The following is a 19,845-nucleotide window of genomic DNA, read 5'->3' on the forward strand; positions in this document are numbered from 1 at the left end:
TACATTATTTTTAAGTGCACAGGGAGCACTTACAAGACAGACCACATGCTGGGCCATAAAATAAATCTCAGTAAATTCCAAAAGTCCAAAGTTTGGCTTAACTAGTACCTAACGTATGATCATGGGTAAGTCAATAACTTTCTGTAACTCAGTTTTCCTCATGTGAAAAATGGAAATAGTAATAAACTGCCGTTGCTCTGTTAAGAGATTTTTATGAGAAGTCATTGAGTTAACTTATGAAAATCCCTTTGCAGAATGTCTAGTGAATATTCCATAATTATAGCATGATGATGATGGTGATGATGATGATGATTATGATGACGGAAAAAGAGGAAGAGAAGGAAGAAATAAAAGGGGAGGAGGAAAAGGAGGGCTGTGAGAGGTGAAACAGGAGTAGGAGAGGCAGGAGGGGAAGGAAAAGCGGAGACAGAGGGAAAAGACCTGGCCCAAAATAAGCATAAAATCAGTGAAATCCAACATATAATCATTTGTTAGTGGTAGTAAACATTCATTCATTCAACAAATACTGTTGAAACTTTAGTACATGCTAAGCTCTCTGCAGGAGAAAAACAATAGTGACAAAAACAGCTACTGTCCCTGCTTTCATGAAGTTTACCACTTGGTGAGGGAAACATATTAATCAGATAATCACTTTGAGATTAGTGATGTGAGGGAAAGGTTATAATTCTATGACAGCATCTAAAAGGGAACCTGACACAGGTTGGGGAGAAGCGGGCTCCAGAGAGAGCAAAGAATGTGCAAAGGCCCATTTGATGTATGGAGAGATCAACGTGGCTAGAGGGAACAGAGAGACTACAGCACAGCGCATGAGGAAGCCACAACTCCTGGACTGTAGACTGTGCCAGACACTGTGCAGAGCATCTCACAGACAGTATCTCATGCATTCTTGCAACCATTCTGGAGTAAATAACTGACTAAAACAAATGGTTTGACTTATTGTTGTCAGTTATAGCTAATCATTTTTCTACAGTTAGGTTTAATTAATCATCTAATTTTTTGTTGATCTTTTGGCACCAGTAATATCTTGAGACTCTCAAAGGCAGCAATTATTTCTCTCTCTCTCACACACACACACACACACACACACACACACACACACACACGTAAGAACTTTAACAGGATGTTTGGTAATTGGATACCCATCCTGCCTTCCTCAAATGAAAACATCTGTTTGACAACTGTTCTAAGTTCAGAGTCTACAACAAATGCTTCCATTTGAAATAAAACAACCAAAACTAGAACAATTTCCCAGTTTACACCTTAAATAATATTTCCACTATCCTCCCAGTGCAATTTTATTTTTTATCCTCATGAAAAGTGCAGAAAATGGAAGTGGACATTTCTTTTTCAACAAGGATGCTGGAAGTGCTATATGTATATATATATATATACACACATACACAGACACTGACACAAACACAGACACACACTCCTACCAAGATTGGGGAGAAATATTATTGGTTAAAAAAAATAAAGCATATTGCAGTTGGCAAATGAGGGATTTCATAAGGTCCCCAAGCATCTGGTCTGGGGCTCAAGGTATGGCCATGGACCTAGCATTGAGGTCAGCTCTGGAGTTAGAGGGGGTTTTGTGGGGCTTGAAGCTTATGCAATTTGGGGGAGTCCAATGTAAGGAAAACAGTACCAAATTACGTATACCAAATTTGATCCAAAAGTGATATTCATTTGAAATAAGAAGTCACGAAAAATTACACATGTGGCAAAGCTAGTGGTTCACAAATTCTACAAAATACAGAAAAATAGTGTAACAACACAACTTAATTACTCAACTTAATTTATGGCCTCCAGAACACAACTGCATGACTCACCTCTAAAGTATTTTTTTTCTTGTATATATTCACCACATATTCTTTGACCACCTTTTCATGTATCACTGGTTTTGGAATATCATTTTCTATACAGAGTATAAAGATAAATTGTCTTTTCTCTAACAAATCTTATTGAAAGTTTTTAAATAAACTTTATTTTTTAGAATAACTTTAGATTTACCAAAAAAAAATTTGTAAAGTTAGTATAAACAGGCCCCATATACCCCACACCTAGTGTTTCCTGTAGATTCTCACATTAGTATGATACATTGATTATAATTAATAAAGCAATATTGATATTTTATTATTAAGGAAAGTTCATACTTTAGGTAGATTTTCTTAGTTGTAAACAAATGTCTTTTTTTTTTCCACTCCAGGATTCATAAAAGATACCACATTACACTCAGTTGTAGTGTCTTCTTAGTCCCCTCTTGGCTGTGGTAGTTTCTCAGACTTTCCTTGTTTTTGAGGACCAGTTTTGAGGAATATTGGTCAGGTATTCTGTAGAAAGTCTTTCAATCAGTGTTTGTCTGATGTTTTTCTCATGATTACACTGAAGTTACGGTCTTGGGGAGGAAGAAAACACAGAAGTAAAATACCATTTTCATCACATCATATCAAGGGTATATGTTGCCAACATGACTTATTATCAATATCGATTTGACCTTGGTCACCTGGCTGAGGTGGTGCTTCTTAGGTTTCTCTACTGAACAGTTATTCTCTGCACCTTTCCCCTGCTGTACTCCTTTGCATGCTGTACTCCTTCAAAGGAAGTAATTCTGCACAACCTATACTCAAGGAGTGGTGAGTTATATTCCACCTCCTTGAGAAAGAAATTCTACATAAATTAGTTGGAATGCTTCAGCATGAGAAATTTGTCTCTTCTCACCCACTTACCTATGTATTCAATCACTTATGTATATCACTATGGACTCGTGGATATTTATGTTATATGTTGGGTTGTAATTAAATATTATTTATTTTTTGCTCAAATTATTCCTGCTTTAACCATTGGGAGCTCTTTCAGTTGGCTCTTGTGCCCCTTTAACATACCGCTGTATTTTTTTAAAATCCTTTCTTACTTTCTGACACCATAGGATGCTCCAGATTCATCTTGTATGTTTCCTCTCCCAATTCAGAATCAATTATTTCTCCAAAGTGCTCTGTTTCCTTTTATTAGAGAATGGTATTAAAAACCAAGTTGTAAGTACTAGGTGTGCTCATTACTACTAGAGTGTTATTGCTTGTGGGCCCTTGCCACTGACAAACCAAGGAAAAATAGGTGTATATACTAACTTGTGTATACATACATATCAGTAAATATTTCCATATGTAACTATCCATATCTATATGAAGCTAAACATCAGTTCATACTGACGTCTCTAACTCCAGTCCATTATCTTGTGGCTCATTCTAGCTTCTTCCTTTTGCTTTTCTGTAACCTCCTACTCCAATAGTGAGAAACCTGGCTCTCACCATCCACCATCGATTTACTTAATTATTTAATTTCAGTATACATGGTACTATGGTTTGAATGTGTCCTCCTAAATTCATGTCAAAACTTAATCCCAATTTTGATGGCATTAAGAGGTGGGATGGGGCCAGGCACAATGGCTTGTGCCTGTAATCCCAGCACTTTGGGAGGCTGAGGTGGGTGGATCACCTGAGGTCAGCAGTTCAAGACCAGCCTGGCCAACATGGTGGAACCCCATTTCTACTAAAAATACAACATTAGCCAGGTGTGGCGGTGCACACCTGTAATTCCAGCTACACGGGAGGCTGAGGCAGGAGAATCACTTGAACCCGGGAGGTGGAGGTTGCAGTGAGCCGAGATTGCACCATTGCACTCCAGCCTGAGAAAAAAGAGCAAAACTCCATCTCAAAAAAAAAAAAAAAAGAGGTGGGACCTTTGGGCAAGCAATTAAGTCATGAGGGCTCTACTGGAGAGAATTAGCTTAGGCCCTTCTTTGCTCTTACACTCTTCTGCCATGTGAGGACACAGTGTTCACTCCCTCTGGAGGATACAGCAACAAGGTACCATCTTGGAAGGAGAGACTGGGCCCCTGGCCGGAAACTGAATTTGCCGGCACCTTGACCTTGGACTTCCCAGACTCCAGAACTTTCAGTTCTTCATAAATTCCCCAGTCTCAGGTGTTTTGTTACAGCAGCACAAAATAACTAAGACACCTGGATAGTGATTTTGGAATTATTAACCCTTATGCCTGTGGGACACAACTTTATCAGATAGGGTACAGTGCTTATGCAGTGTCTGTTGCCTTGAGTCTTACAGATGCCACTCATTTCCAAAGGCTCTTCTCCTTCTCCCCCATCCACTTCAGTAAGCTTGTTTCATACATTTTAAATTCAGTTAGATTTTTGTATCACACTCTGCATTCCATCCTAGGATCTCCTGACTTCCTAAATTTTTAAAAATTTGCATATATGAAGGTTCACCTAGTGTCATAAATCCACAATTATAGAAAATTTTTGTTTTCATTTTTTTTTAACTAATGATATTGAGTTGGTGCAAAAGTAATGGCAAAAACAGGAATTGCTTTTGCACCAACCCAATAATTTAGAGAAGTTTCTTTCAGATTTGTTATTCATTATTACCAATGCCAAATACATTTTCAGAATTGTTATTAAAGTTGGAAAAACTGTTGAAGTTTCATAAATGAGCTATAAGATTTGGAAGAATTTTCTGTAAACTAGCACCTGGTGCCAAACATTTCAAACCTTGTTTCTCCTCCACAATCCACATATAGTCCACATATTTCTGATGCCATGTCTCTGCATCTTTGTGTCACAACAGCAAGTGAGGTCACACAATGAACAGTGGAAGTATTCCTGAAAATCAGTCTTGCTTGAGAATAGCCAGTAGCAACTTAACTATACATGGAAGTGTCTGAGAACTACATAAAACCCCCAATGATTTTAACCAATTGCAGTTTAAATATCTCAGTATTGACAATTTTTCAAAAATATGTGACCATGTGGACACATTGCTAGGGCCATTAGCAAGTAATAGACTCTTAAGCTTAAGTTTGTTAGCTTCATGGCAAATCTACCCCTGAGTTAGAGAGATCATCCTTTCACGCACCCAGCAAATATGTACTGAGCACCTACATATCCAAAGGACTAAGTGTTCAATGATAAGTGAGATGAAGTCCCTGCCTTCAGGCCCTCATCAAAAACTCATTCTAACAGAAAGAAAAAATACAGATTATCAGCCGGTAAACAAGTAATTTCAAAATGTTATCTGCTATGATGAAAATAAACAGGGTGCTATGACACAGAATAAGAAGAGGACTCAATTTAGAAAAATTCTTAGGCAAGTGGCATTTAAGCTCAGAACTGAAGGAAAAATGGAGCCAGATATGCAAAGAGCTGGATAAGAGCCTTCCGGAGGGGAAATGGCATACTCATATATGTTAAGGCTGGAAAGGAGTCCATTTACTCCAGGAACTGAGCAAGGCTGGAATTTAGTGAGGGAAGAAGAAAGGATATGAGATGAAACTGGGGATAGAAGTAGAGGCCAGACCCTCCAGGGCCTCCCAATACAAAGTGATTTTATTCTAAAAGCGGAGAGATAGCAGTGTAGTATTTCAAGCAGAAGACTGACCAATTCATATTTTCCTGTTTTAAAGAATTATTCTGTAAGAGGAACAGATTAGAGAGACGTAATAAAGAAGCAGAAAGACCAATTATCTGGATTGAGGGCTAGCTTTGACATTTCCAGGCTATGTGGCCTTGAGTAAGTTACATAACCTCTTTTAGCGTCCTCATCTGTAAAACGAAATAAATAGTTCTGATACTTCACAGGATGATAGTGAAGGTTGAATGAGGCTATGCAAATAAAGTGTTTCCTACCATATCTGGCACACCGTTAACACTGAAACAATGTTAGCTATTATTACTGTTGTTACTATTGTTAGGACCAAAGCAACCTGTGGTCTTAAGAGAGAAGGGAGAGTTAGAGCAAGGACTCAGAGATAAGTGGCCAAAGCCTAGTTTGAAGATTGTAACCTCTATGGGGAAAGGGCTGGAGAATGAAACTTGGAACCACATTCTAAGCAGCACAGAGGACCTGGGGCATGGGCACTGGGATGCAGTCCCTCTCACCTATGGTCAGAATTGTGCTGGAACCTAGGGGCAGGGCTCAGAAGCTGAGCTGGGGTGGAACAGAAAGCTGGGCCTCTCCACTCACCTGCCATTTGTCTGCCCTGAGAGGCTCCCTGATGAGACCTAGACCACCTACGAATATGAAAAAGCAACTGAAGCTTGTAAAATAGATCAGGGTCCTGATCATCCACAGCTGTTTTCTCTTACTGAGCAAAGCACACTATTGAGTGAATACATGAACAGGAGGCTAAATCTCAAAATGAACTGAAGTTAAGGAGAATAAACACTTAACTTTTATTGATTTACCTTTGCTGTTGTGTTCATAGCAAGAGCAGGCAGGAAGGGGACTAACCACTTGTATCTCTTCAATCATTATTTTAAAATCAAATGAATTTGAAGCCCATGCTTTCCGAAAAGACAGGAAGAGACCTGGACTGCTTCCCATGCAGTCAGATATCTGGTCCAAAAGATTAAGCTAGACGCTGGGATACGTGACTGAGTAAAACTGGAAGAGTTGTTACTGTTCAGAAATTATAGTCTGGTGGTAAGAACTTAGAAATTTATAAAATAAAAGAAAGACTGTAGGTTCTTGTAGTCAGAGGGAGCACACACTACTGTGGGGGTGAGGAGAACTGGTTGGCAAAGTCTTTCCCTAAAATTCTCTTTCCTTAAAAGCTTAGAATATAGCTTCTTCCTTTTACTCTTTCTTTATCTCCAATTTCTGCTTCTCCCTCCCTACAAATCTGTTCCAGCATTATTTATTCTTCCTTTGTCTACGTTTCCTCTAGTCCAACCCCATCCCTAATCTCTCCCTTGAAGCCTGTTTTCTTCTGATATCTGGCCTTCTCTTTACTTTTATTTGAATTGCCATCCACTGAAAATAATCATTTGTTTTTCTCCTGTCATACATATAAAAGATGTATTGAGCATTTGTAATAGGTACTAGGCTGTGAGCAACTTTTCACATTTAATGTTCACTTTTACCCTCCAAGAAAGGTTCTGGTATTTTCCCAATTTTACAAATAAGAAAACTGAGTTGTAGAAAAATTAAATTACTTGCCCAAGGTTATACAAGACGTAGAAGTTGCCAGACTTAACCTCCAGACAGTTGATTCCAAAGCTCACACCATTAACCGTGACGCCATCCTGTCTCCAAATGATGTTGATATACCCCACAACTGTGGATGCCGTTTACACAGAGGGCATTTACAACTCAACAATGGTATGGAAACTAAGCTGCACCTGTGTATAAAGTGGGCGGCAACAGTGGCGGCAGCAGCAGCAGCGTTGTCGCCTAGTGGGAAGGAGGGTGCTGGGCTGTTAGCAGGAGCAGGGCCATAAGGTCTCCAATGTGGTCTCCACCCAGTATTGGATGGGGATGTACTTTCCAAGATGAGCGATCGAGGGAACTCCAACAGTGGGTGGACCTAAGTGGGGCCGCTTCTAGCATGAGGACAAAACATACTCTGAGGAAGCTTAGAAGATAGTCCCGTGAAGAATGATGGAAGATGGAGAGCCATGGTAAGAAGGATCTGACGCATCGGGCTGAAGGCCTGCTTGTTCATACTCCACAAGAAGGAGATGGCAAAGTCCAGGCTGTCCTAGGTGGCAGGGGCCACCTGTGCCGGTGCGGCAGGGACGGGATGGTTTGCAGCTGTGCAGCCATGCTCTTCACAGGAAGCAGCCCCAAGCATGAGGAGCATCTGTGAAGGTGGACACAAGTGAGGTGAGACAAGGTCAGGAATTCTCTTCTTAAACTTCAATTTATTTATTCAGCCAGTAAATACTTATTGTGCACCTCCTATGTTCCAAGCCCTTGTCTAAGTATCAGACATTCAGGGTTGAACAAAATAGGCAAATATCCCTGCCCTTATGGAGGTTTAATTTATGCACTTCTTGCAGCAAAGTGAATTAATCAGCAACCAAAACAAACCAGATGACGATGCGATATGGGTATGCCAGCCTGAAGATAAGCACAGTTAGAGCTGTCAAAAGAATTAATCAGGCAGCGAATATTTCCTGTAACAAGCTTCTTTGCTTCATACACAAAAAAAAGTTTATTCTGGAGTCTTTTCAGAGATGCACCACAGAGATCCCTGAATACGTGCAAAACAGAATCTAAATAATCAAAAGTGAATTTATGCCAAACTTTTCAGAAATCCTCCTCATATAGAGGGCAGGATGTTCTAGTGAGCAGGTACTAATAAGGTGGCCTAATTCTGTGACTGACACTATAATACCTGGTGGAGTTACTAGTTCCACAAGTCTTTTCATAGTAAGATTATTTCAAACATGGAAATCACATGAAATAAGAAAGGCCTAGTAACAATAACCATAAATTAGAGTTGCTAGTATTGATTTTGTAACTAACCTCTCTTGTCACCTTGAAGAAGTAATTTCACTTTTGTAAGTTTCATTTTCCTTTCCTACAAAAAGAGGGAGAAGATGCATTAAACAATTTGTAAATTCTCTTTCCATTATGACATAGTCTTTCTGTATGCTTCCATGGAGGAAATCTTTCTAGGGGAGTAGAATGGATGGAACGTGGTTAAATGCATGCTAGATACAGAGGAAAAGCTGTCAAATTAACCGGGGATCCCAGCTCTTAAAACCTAGATCTGGGTATCCTCCTGCATCAGAATTACTGGACAAATTATTATATAAACACTAGGTATCTTTCCCTCAGGAGATATTTTGTTTTCTTCCCTGCGCCCTATCTGCATGTTGTATGTGGCCCTGCACATAAAGACTTGAGGGGTTTTAAAAGCAGCCATATGTGTATGTGGCCCCTTAGAGAACATGGTGCTCTACATGAGTAAATTCCCAGAAAATCTGGGCTTATTTCTGGAAACATTAGCACTCCTTTCAGCAGCTTCTAACCTATTTTACTCAGAGCCAGTATGAGGAGCACCAACATTGTTGTGTGCTGAGCTACTGTGACTTGCTACAGCTTGTTCAGCAGTGTAGATCTGAACCCAGATAATGGAGCACTTTTTATTTTTAAAGTTTTCTTTGTTGTTTGTTTTCTTGCTTATTTTTTGTCCTTGTTCTTTCCTCTGCAGTCAACCCTCTCATTGCCCTTGCCTTTTTGTTTTGTTTTGTATTTTTTTGTTTTATACCTCACTGCCTGGAAGAGGGCTTAAAGGCAACTCCATGCTTCCCCAAATGTACATAACTGAGCTCTGTGACTCTTTGTTTCCAGAATGAGGCTTGTTAAACTTCCTATCAGGATGATGGGGCTAAAAGGCTAATCTTCATAGGGTTATTTGGGTATGAAAATCTGTATTTAGAAATCAATAATTAATTCATAAAATAATTATTTGCATTAATAAATCTGCTGTTTTAAATAGGGAAAGCCATGGACACTGTGGGTGAGCACTAAAGGGGAAATAAAACATTGACAAATCAGGGCACGTTCATGCTCTACGAAATGTGAAAGACTGCTCTCTCCTTGAACTTCATGTTTTTTTAATCTGCAAAATGAGAATAGGAACATGCACCACAGAGTTGCCGTGGAGTTCAAATGAGATAAAGTGTATAAAAGCACTTTGCAAAGAAAATTGTTATGACATAGCATTGAATTATAGTTATTTGTAAGCATACCTCATCATCTAAACTATAAGCTATTTCAAAACAGGAAGTTTGCTTTACCAGGTGATATTCAAAATTATTATATTCAAAATATTTAACAACTGGTAGGGCATCAACCAATCAGACTGGACATTGGCCTAATCAAAGCAGACACTGGCTATGAACACCCAGAGTGCCTAAGCCCATGCTCACAACAGCCCTGCGCATGCCCATGGGAATATTCCAAAGGGACTAGTACAGTGCCTTGCATATAAGGGATGCTCAGTGAATTAATTCGAAACATTATCGGCTTTGTGAAACTTTATTTTGCTCACAACATTTTTAGAAGAACTTCCAGTATAAAATGAGCTACATCGCTCTCTATTTCCCCAAGATTTCTTAGGGGCATGTGATCTATTCTTGCCCTACTTGACTCCCCAACAGAATATTTTCTTTCCCAAGCTTAGTTCCAGGTACTAGTCCCTGAACACTTGAAGCCTCTTTTCTTTTACCTAAGTTACAGATTCATTAACCCAGACTTTTAAAAAATGTTATTATTAGAAGTTTAATCACCCATGTCCTCCTTTTAAGTTCTTTCTAAAATTACTTTCTGGCAATAATAATTATGTCAATCAGGGGCCAGCCAAATATAGCTGTGGCCCTTGGGCCAAATCAAGACGGGAGTTTCCAGCCATAATCTATTATTTAGCTCCAAATGGTTGTGCTAGTTACCCCACCCCCAATCCCTCTCTGTCCTACCTACCATTCTTTTGGCATAAAGTGACAACCTAGCAGGTGAAGTCCTAAAGACCAGGATAGAATGTCAGAACTGGGGCTGTTTTACTCTCTTTGCTACATTGGTGTCTGTGGCCAAATTTTGCAAGTTGTATCTTATAGGAATGCAAAGACAAAAATTAAATGGTAAGTCAAGGACAGAAGCCAAAATGGTGGTGGTGTTTGTGGTGATGGTGGAGGGGGATGGTAATATTAGGGATGGAAGAGAGAGAAGCCAGGGAAACCTAGAAATGAAGAGTAGCAGACAAAGTGTGTGGATGGTAAGATTCTCATTTTGAAAGATGATCTCAGCCACAGCTGATTTTGATGTAATCCAGGAACACTTTCATGAATGTACCAGATTCAGTGAAGGAAGCCACAACCAATAGATACATTTCAGTAGTGGCTCTCCTGCCTTTCAGCCTCCACAGCACTCCACATCCATTGTTGGGGTTCTATGACTTTCTCTATAGGCTCTGGGATCTGAGACCACCTTGACCATAATCAGGCAGCATTTAATGATACCACTTTGATCAGCTCTGCTCAGTATGAGATCAACTAAGTTATCCCTTGGCTTCATTTACTCATTCAACAAACATGTACTGGATGCCTACGATTTTCCAGGCACTGTTCTGGGTGATTGGAATGACAAAATGTCTATTCTTAGTGGTAAGGAACTAAGAGGCAACAGAAATATAGGCCAAAAATCTTACGTGAAGGAAACAACATGCATAAAAACTCAGAGACCAAGGAAAGGGCAGATTCCAGTAGTTCAAAATGCCAGGCTTATGGACAGTTAACTGAGCCGTGCCTGGTGTTTACATGGGCTATAAGGAACCAGTGAAGGGCCAACCAGTGGAGTAAAGTGTTTAGATTTGGATTTTTGACAGCTCACTGGAGCAGCAGAGTAGAGAAAGCCTTGCTTGGATTTGCCTGGCAATATCCAGGCAAAATTTCAAAGTGGCCTAGACTAGATTGGTGGTAACGGGGATAGAGAGAAGAGGGTGGATTTGAGAGCTATGTAGGGGAGAATATCAACGAGGCTGGTGAACGATTAGTCAAGGCAGGTGAAGAAGAATACTCCTCTATATTTCTGGCTTGATGCCTTGGTGATGGAAGGTGCCAACTCACCGAGGAAGAGTAAACAAACAGAAGAAAGTATAGGAAGTAAGGTGATGAGTTCAGGTTGGTTAGAGATGTCTCTGGAGTATTTAGATTGATATGTCAGTAGGAAATTGTGTGGATCAGTTTCCCAAAAGTACCTGCTCTGGACACTGTGATGAGAAACAGAGTGCTGCCAGAATGTAAATTAATGCTGTGCTTCTTTCAAAGAGAAGAAGAAAATCAGTTGTTTGCATTCCAACACAAGCTTCTTCTCTGAATTTGAGCCAGCAACAAATAATCTGATGTCCTGCACTGGCCCAAGGGACCCCGACTTTGAGAAGCTCAGGTCTAGGGTAGGAGTTCAGGAAAGTTGGGACTAGATGTTCAGGTAGACCATCCGCATATGATGCCATCTTCATTCTCCATAGCTGGTCTTGTCTCCTTCTTCACCTCTTCAACTGACCTCCTCTCCTCTCAACATGTAGCTTAATGTTTATTCATATTTCCATTTCATCTCAGAAGCAAAGGTGTCTCCTCACTTTTGAAGGCTAATAAATGCCCCCGGCCAGGTGTGGTGGCTCACGCCTGTAATCCCAGCACTTTGAGAAGCCAAAGCAGGTAGATCACTTGAGATCAGGAGTTTGAGACCATCCTGGCCAACATGGTGAAACCCGTCTCTACTAAAAATACAAAATTAGCCAGGCATGGTGGCATGCGCCTGTAATCCCAACTACTTGGGAGACTGGGGCAGGAGAATCACTTGAACCTGGGAGGCGAAGCTTGCAGTGAGCTGAGATTGAGCCACTGCACTCCAGCCTGGGTGGCAGAGCAAGACTCCATCTCAAAAAATAAAAATAAAAAATAGAATAATTGCCCCCGGTCCTGCTGACCCATTCATTCATTCTCCTTCATTCAGGACATGGTGCTGACAACTGTCTCCCCCTTGTACTTTCCACATCTTGAAAGGAGTTCATTTCCATGAACTCCTTAACACAGCCTCCAATACACTCAAGTCCTCCATTCAGAAAAAAATAAACAGGAAATCTCCAGGGTACCCCTGGCTACTGCATCTAACTCCTTAGCTCTCTCTTTTCCTTTATCACACACCGTTTTGAAAGAGGAGTCTTTGTCAGTCTGTCTCTACTTCCTCACCTCCACTGTCTCTCAGGGGACAACTCCCTCCCTCTCTGCAACCTGCTTTCAGTGAGATTCTCAGTTGTTATGGCCATGTCTTTTTTCCATCTTCCACCTACTAAAATTCTTCACAATGTTTGACATTCAGTCAAACATCAGTTACTCTTCTTGAATTTTGCTCATTTCTAAAGTCCTAGTTTTCCCAGTTCTTTCCTCACTTCTTTGACCACTTGGCCACAAATTCTTCTCCTTCCACAAATGCCTAGCAGGTATGACTAATTTCTGAAACAGTTTTTGAAAGTAGTTTGAAAATAGTTTCTTTTCTGAAACTATTATTGAAAGTACGTTCCTGCATAAGTTTCTTATGAAAATAGAAACTACTAATGAAAGTATGTTCCTGGAATAGTTTCTTTTGAAAATAGTTTATTTCCTGAAACTACTATTAAAAGTATGTTTCTGGGTAAGTCACTCCAACTCTGTCTTTTTTCTTCCAAAAAATGAGCAGGGTTGTGTTTTGACACTTCCAAAGTCTATTCCAGGTAGAGTTTGATTCAAGAAACATTTATTGCATGTTTTATATGTGCCAAGAATAGATTTAGAAAATATACTCAAGAAGTGTGAGTTACATCAGGAGTCAAAATTCACCTACAATCTGCCATGCAACAATAACCTAACTAGCTACTGTAAATATGATTAGGGTGCTCGTTGTTTTAGCCATCCAAAAATCATTCATTGAGCACCTAGTCTCTGTGTCAGACATTATGCTAAGTACACAAATAGAATAATTATTTCTAATCCTCACAATACTCAGGAAGGCAGTGTTATTATTCCCATTTTACCAAAAAATAAACTGAGGCTCAGAAATAGTAAGGAATTTTTATACAAGACAAAAGAGAAGTTGGGGGTTGTGTTCTTTAATTGTATATTTATTAATGTGCCTTCTGGTTTAATGTCCATTTTCTCTTCTAAACAGTAGGCTCTTTAAAGCAGAGAAAATGTTCATTTTTTTCATTACTGAATCCCTAGCACTTAAGAGGTAGGTACAGAGTAGGTTACTGAATGATCTAATCAATCAGTTGATCAAATTAAACTCCAGGGTCACTTGATTCTGAAGCCCATGCCATGTTTCCTAGGAGACTTTGTCCTTTATAAATGGAATGTTTGTGTCACAAAGTTTTTTGGGAACACAAAGGAGAGCCCCATTAATGAATTTTTGAGAGATCTTTCCTGTCATTTTTGGCTATATCTTGCTAGAAGGTGTATATCCTGACAGATAGCACCCTAGATGGCCAAGTAGTGTTGGGAGCAACCGTGAAGGGGCCTAGAGGAGGAATGCAGAAATAAATAGTTCCACAGCAGCTCCAAGGAGCAGAGGAGATAGATTAAGAGATGGATCGAGTACCTGGTGAAAAGTGACCAAAGGAACAGAGAAGTTACTTTCCCTCACAGTCTCTCCAAGTCCAGCTCTGTTGATCTAGAGGAGCACTATCCAAAAGAAATACAATGTAAGCAGCAATTGCAAACAACATAAGTAATTTGAAATCTTCTAGTAACTGCATGTTTAAACATAACAAGAAACAGGTGAAATTAATTTTAGTACTGTTTTATTTAACCTAATATATCTAAAATGTTATTTTAACATGTAATCAATAAAAAATTATGAATGAAATATTTTGTCCATTTTTTCCTACTGAATCTTGGAAATCTGGTATACGTTTTATACTTAGATTAGATCTTAATTCAGACAAGCCACAATTCAAGGGCTCAAATAGCCACATGTGGCTAGTGGCTACCGTATTGGAGGGTGTGGATTTAGACAAGCATAGTGTGGTATGTAGTCCAGTTGCTTCAGAATTGCTGGAAAGCATGCAAGGAAATGTACAATTTCCAGTCCCATCCCAAACCTATGAACCAAGCCCCCCAGGGATCTATGTGCCTTTAGAGTTGGAGCAATGCTGCTCTGGCTAGCAGGCAGGGAGCTTCCAGTCTACTAGAAATGAGGGAGAATGAAATGGAGAGCTACGTATTCACAGTCAAGTACTCTACATATCTCTGATAAAGAGCCAGGGAAACAAAAAACATAAGGCAGCTGCAAAAATGGCATACATTTTTATCTCTGATTTGCTTTTGTGAACTGTGAACCCTTCTTGAGAAATCCACTCCTTAGGCTCTTAGCTGAGATTTTATAATTCAACCATATGTCAATTAACTTGGGAAAGCAGAAGTAACAAATAAATAACCTCAACAAGATGTCAACATTAATACTGAGATTTAAAATGGCTTTCTTAATACATGCTATAAAATTGGGAAAGCAATCTGTTCTTACTATGGAAACTCCTGACAGTCTCAAAATTCAGGATGTTTAGAAAAAGATTAAATATGCATTTGAGGGAAAGTAAAAATATTCATATATTTCTTCCTTCAGGCTGAATGGACACAAATCAGAGGCTCAGAAACTGTATCTTAGGTTTATTTTTATCATTCCAATCTCCAGATTTCTTTAGAATCCCAAAGCCAGAAACTTCAACTGGGATTTTCTATTTTTCCCTAATAAATTGTGGGGGGGAAATTTGTTTTTCTTTGGCATCAATAATTCTATCTTAGATCTATTAAGTGTATCCTCATCACCTTTTTAGGGTAGTTTTAAACTCATGGAAATTATGTTACTCAAAGATGAAGATGAACCCAATTCTGTACATTTTTAGTAATACAGGACAGGATTGCAGGACACTTGGTACAATTCTCATCTTTTAGGCTATGCTTTGCTCTGTCCACCAAAGGGGATAAAGGGTGTATTAGGATTCTCTGGAGAAACAGAACTGACAGGATGTGTATGTGTATATATGGAGATTTATTCTAAGGAATTGGCTCATGCAATATGGAGGCTGGCAAGTTCAAAATCTGCAGGGTGGGCAAATGGGCTGGAGAGCCAGGAAAGATCCAGTGTTGCAGTTAAAGTCTGAAGGCTGACTGGCAGAATTCCCGTTGCTCAGGGGAAGTCAGTCTTTTGTTGCATTCAGGCCTTCCACTGACCGGATGAGGCCCACCCAAATTATGGAGGGTAATCTGCTTTACTTAAAGTCCACCCCTTTACATGTCAATCTTATTCAAAAACACCCTCACAGAAACAAACACCTTCACAGAAACAAGCAGAATAACACTTGACCACATATCCCATGATCCAGTCAAGTTGGCCACAGAATTAACCATCAGAAAGGAAGATTGCACTAGCTTAAACATACAAAGGGGAAGTTCTGCATCCACACAGAGAGAGACACAAACTACTCCTTATACCATGGGACTAGTGGAACTTGTCTTTGAGGTTCTCCTGGGTTTAAAGAGAGGGGCCCCAGATGTGTGCTTGACATCCCTCAACTGTGCAAAAGCAGTTGGCACCTGTCTAAGCTAGTGCAGCCTTCCTTAACATGCACCAACACAGACAGCCCTATTCTTTCTTTCCTGTCCCAGGTGGTGGGGCCCAGTGTCTGCTGAAGTCAATCAGAATGAGTTTTAGTAACATCACATTTTTTTTTTTTTTTGCCAGCAAACATTCAACAACCCCTCTGTAACCAGATCCTATTCTATTTAATAGCTTGTGAAATTGTAAATTTCTGGAAATAGCAAAATACCCTCTACTTGTCTTCTCCTGGCCTTCTCTCTGCCTAAAGTTACCCTTCCCAAGTCTGGAGTCAAAATACAAACTAAATTTTAAAACAAAAGCAAACAAAACAAAACAAAAAACCCAGCCAGCCCACTGTTCTTTTTGCCTGCCTGCCTTACTTCTTTCAGTCCTTCTTTAATATGCTGGGCAATTTTGATGAGTTAAAATGTCTGCCTTTAACTCCTCTAACCCATATTCAGGAGGACTCATGTATTACATGAAGATTAGACTGTGTTGAAAAGGGAGTCCAAATCTACCGGCATTTCTATTCTGCAGAATATAGAAAAGACACTTCATTGGACTGTTTGCTATTATTAATCCAATTTAAGGTTTAGAATGGCGGTTCATAGAGTTGCTTCAGTTTTCCTAATTACTGGGAATAGGAATTGCAAACTGAAGCATGAAGGAGCTAAGAGTCCTTGTGAATTATACATCTTAGTTTACTACTGTAGAAAAATGACACAGTTTTTCTGTCACCATACCTGTGATGGTGAGTACTGGCAGATGAGTGAAGCACAGCGCCAGCTCTCTGTTTGGCTACTTTCTGATCCAATCTATTTATCTTTCTTGCATTCTAAATTTTTGTGACCTGCAAGTTAATGGCAAACATAACATTTCCTTCTTTTCTAACATTTCTACTTGAACTAAAATTTTAGCCAGTTCCAATAAGGATTTTTCTGTTACCTATTGAATAACTTGAATTGACTAGACCTGACCTGATTTGGATTAATTTGAATACCCCTACTATATGCCTGAGTGGTACTATGGGCTCAGTACTTAGCATAGCATAGACACTTAAATTCACCCAGAAAGGGTTTCATCCACCATGTTCGTACATTCTCGGCCCTTGCTGGTCATGAGTATAATTACAAAGTGTTTGCTTTATTTACCAGCTAACCCAGGGAAAACACTGAACCCTCCCCCTGGGTGGGAAATCCAGGTGGAGTTGGGCCCATTCACAGAGCATTAGAAACAGGACTTCTCAGGGTGCTGCTCCCCAACTAACCCAGAATCAGTAGTGGCATTTCCTTTCAGAGCACATCCACCAGGAAGACGAAGAACTTACTGATGTCCAGGCTCAGGTCCTTGATTAAATGCCTTTCTGAAGAAAGCTATTTATTGGCATCAGTCACACGCTAGAGAAAATAAACACTGGACAATCCATCTGTCAGGGAGATAAACACCAGGAAATGCATGCCTTTGAGAATTACAAGAAGGAAGATGTTGAACGAGAAAAGGAAGATACCTTCATCCTGCTGAAACTCAGTGAACAAGAAGAGGAATTTTTTCTAAGCATTGAAGACAATCATAATTGCAAAGAGCACTGACCAAAACAATAATCAAGTACGGTATGGAGTATAATGAGATGGATTATAATGAGAAAGATGCTGATATTTTCTAAATTCTATGGGAAATAAATGGAGTTAAACTGTAAAGAGAGAAATATGATCAGAACAAAACAAAACAAGTGATGTGTAAACAATGTAGCTCCCCAGAGATAGACACTTGGTTAATATCTGCGTAAATAATTCAAAAGAGTAGTGAATTTAGTGACTTTGGAGGTTTCTAAGTTTCCAGCTATTACAGAAGGCCAAATCAGTAGCTAGAAAGCTATCATCAGATGGACCAGGGTATGCCTCTAGAAAAATGAGTAATTCAAAGGTACGTTCTTGCTACAACCTGAATATTTGTGTCCCCCCAAAATTCATATGTTGAAATCCTAAGGCCCAAGGTGATAATGGGGGCAGAACCCTCATGAATGGGATTAGTGATCTTATAAAGAGGCCTTAGAGAGACCCCTCACACTTTCCACCATGTGAGGACGCAGCCAGAAGTTAGTAGTCTGTAAGCTGCAAGAGAGTCCTTACGAGAACCCGATCATGCTGGCACCTTGATCTTGGACTTTCAGCCTCCAGAACTGTGAGAAATAAATTTCTGTTGTTCGTAAGCCATTCAGTTTACAATATTTTTTTTATAGCAGTCTGAATGGACAAAGACAGTATGTTTAAAAAACATTCACAGTTCATTCATTCATCCAGTCACTCACTCACTGAACCAAAGCTTAATGAGTTCAAACTATGTGCTAGCTCCTGGGCCACCTGCTAGGGATGGATGGCAAACAAGACATGGTTTTGCTAATAGAAGTGTCATAGGCTCTTCCTTGAATTTACCAGTCCAATCTGCAGTAGCAACCAAGCCATTGACACAATTTAGGGCAATATTTGAGACTGTTCTGGAAATAAAGTGGAGGTCTGGATCCATTCCCCAATGTGGAGGCTGCGGTTGTAAGAGTGAGACCACATGGAGATTCACATCATAATGGACTTAGAAAAGTTCAGAAGAAAACAAAAGAAAAAAACAGCAAATTCTTATGAAGAGGCAATTAAAAATATACTGCAGTTTGGAGACTGAGGGTGACATGATAGAAGTTTATAAAATTACAACAAGAGTGAATGAAATAACACAAAATGGTTAAAAGCAGATGCTCTGGTGCCAGATTGTCTGGGTTTAAGTGTTGACTCTGCTGCTTTCTAGTTTTGTGACCTTGGGCAAATTACTTACCCCATCTGTATTTCTGTTTTCTCATCTTTAAATTAAGTTAATAAAAAGTACTTATTTATAGATCGATGTGGCTGTGAAGATTTAAGTGAGTTAATGCATGTAAATCACTTACAGCAGTGCTTAGCACAGAACAAAACACTTAGTAATATGTTACCTATGATTATTTTTTCCCCAAATTCTAGATCTTTAAAATCAGTTAATATTCAATTATAAAGATAAAGTACATTAGGATGCACTTTGTTGTCTAAAGGAACTTCTTATACGTAGAAGTGGTACAGTCTGAACCTACTAGGAGATGCTGAGAATGTTAGATTAATTCTTTAGTGTTAGACCTGAAACAAGTCTTGAGGGGGTTTATGAATGCTTTGTGTGCATGTTTACCTTATAACTTTGCATCCCTCAGTAACACAGTTGGACCCAGCCTCCTGGGGTTGAGAAACTGGCACTGACAGCATATCGTAATGATAAAACATGATTGTTCAGTTTAGTGAAGGGGAAAATGTTAACAGTCTTTGATGTAGCAACACATAATAATAACAGGCCATCCGCCACAGAGGAGGGCATTGTTGGAGACCCAAGGCCAGTGAATGTTTTGTGTGTGTTATTTTCATAAAGAAAATAAGCTTACATCCATGGTCCACACACTTGGGCTGAGGCAAAATCTTCTTCTGAGAAAGAGCAGCAGATGTTACAAATAGGGGAGCAGTGAAGGGGAAGAAAAAACTGAAAGGGATCTGCTTGCCCAAATGAAGACAGGGAGCATATTAATTCCCCTAACCATCCAGTCACCTCTGTGTGATCAGTAGAGGCCAGAGTGAACCTTGAAAAGAGGTCTGAGGTCAATCATGCTTTGGCCATGCCATCCAGTGAAATTGCTTTACAGGCAAAAAAAAAAAAAAAAAGAAACAGGATTAAAAAACAAAACAGAGGATGGGCGTGGTGGCTCACGCCTGTAATCCCAGCACTTTGGGAGGCTGAGGTGGGTGGATCATGGGGTCAGGAGTTCGAGATTAGCCTGACCAACATGGTGAAACCCCGTCTCTACTAAAAATACAAAAATTAGCCAGG

The sequence above is a fragment of the Pongo pygmaeus genome, chromosome 1, assembly GCF_028885625.2.
Source record: "Pongo pygmaeus isolate AG05252 chromosome 1, NHGRI_mPonPyg2-v2.0_pri, whole genome shotgun sequence".
NCBI lineage: Eukaryota > Metazoa > Chordata > Mammalia > Primates > Hominidae > Pongo > Pongo pygmaeus.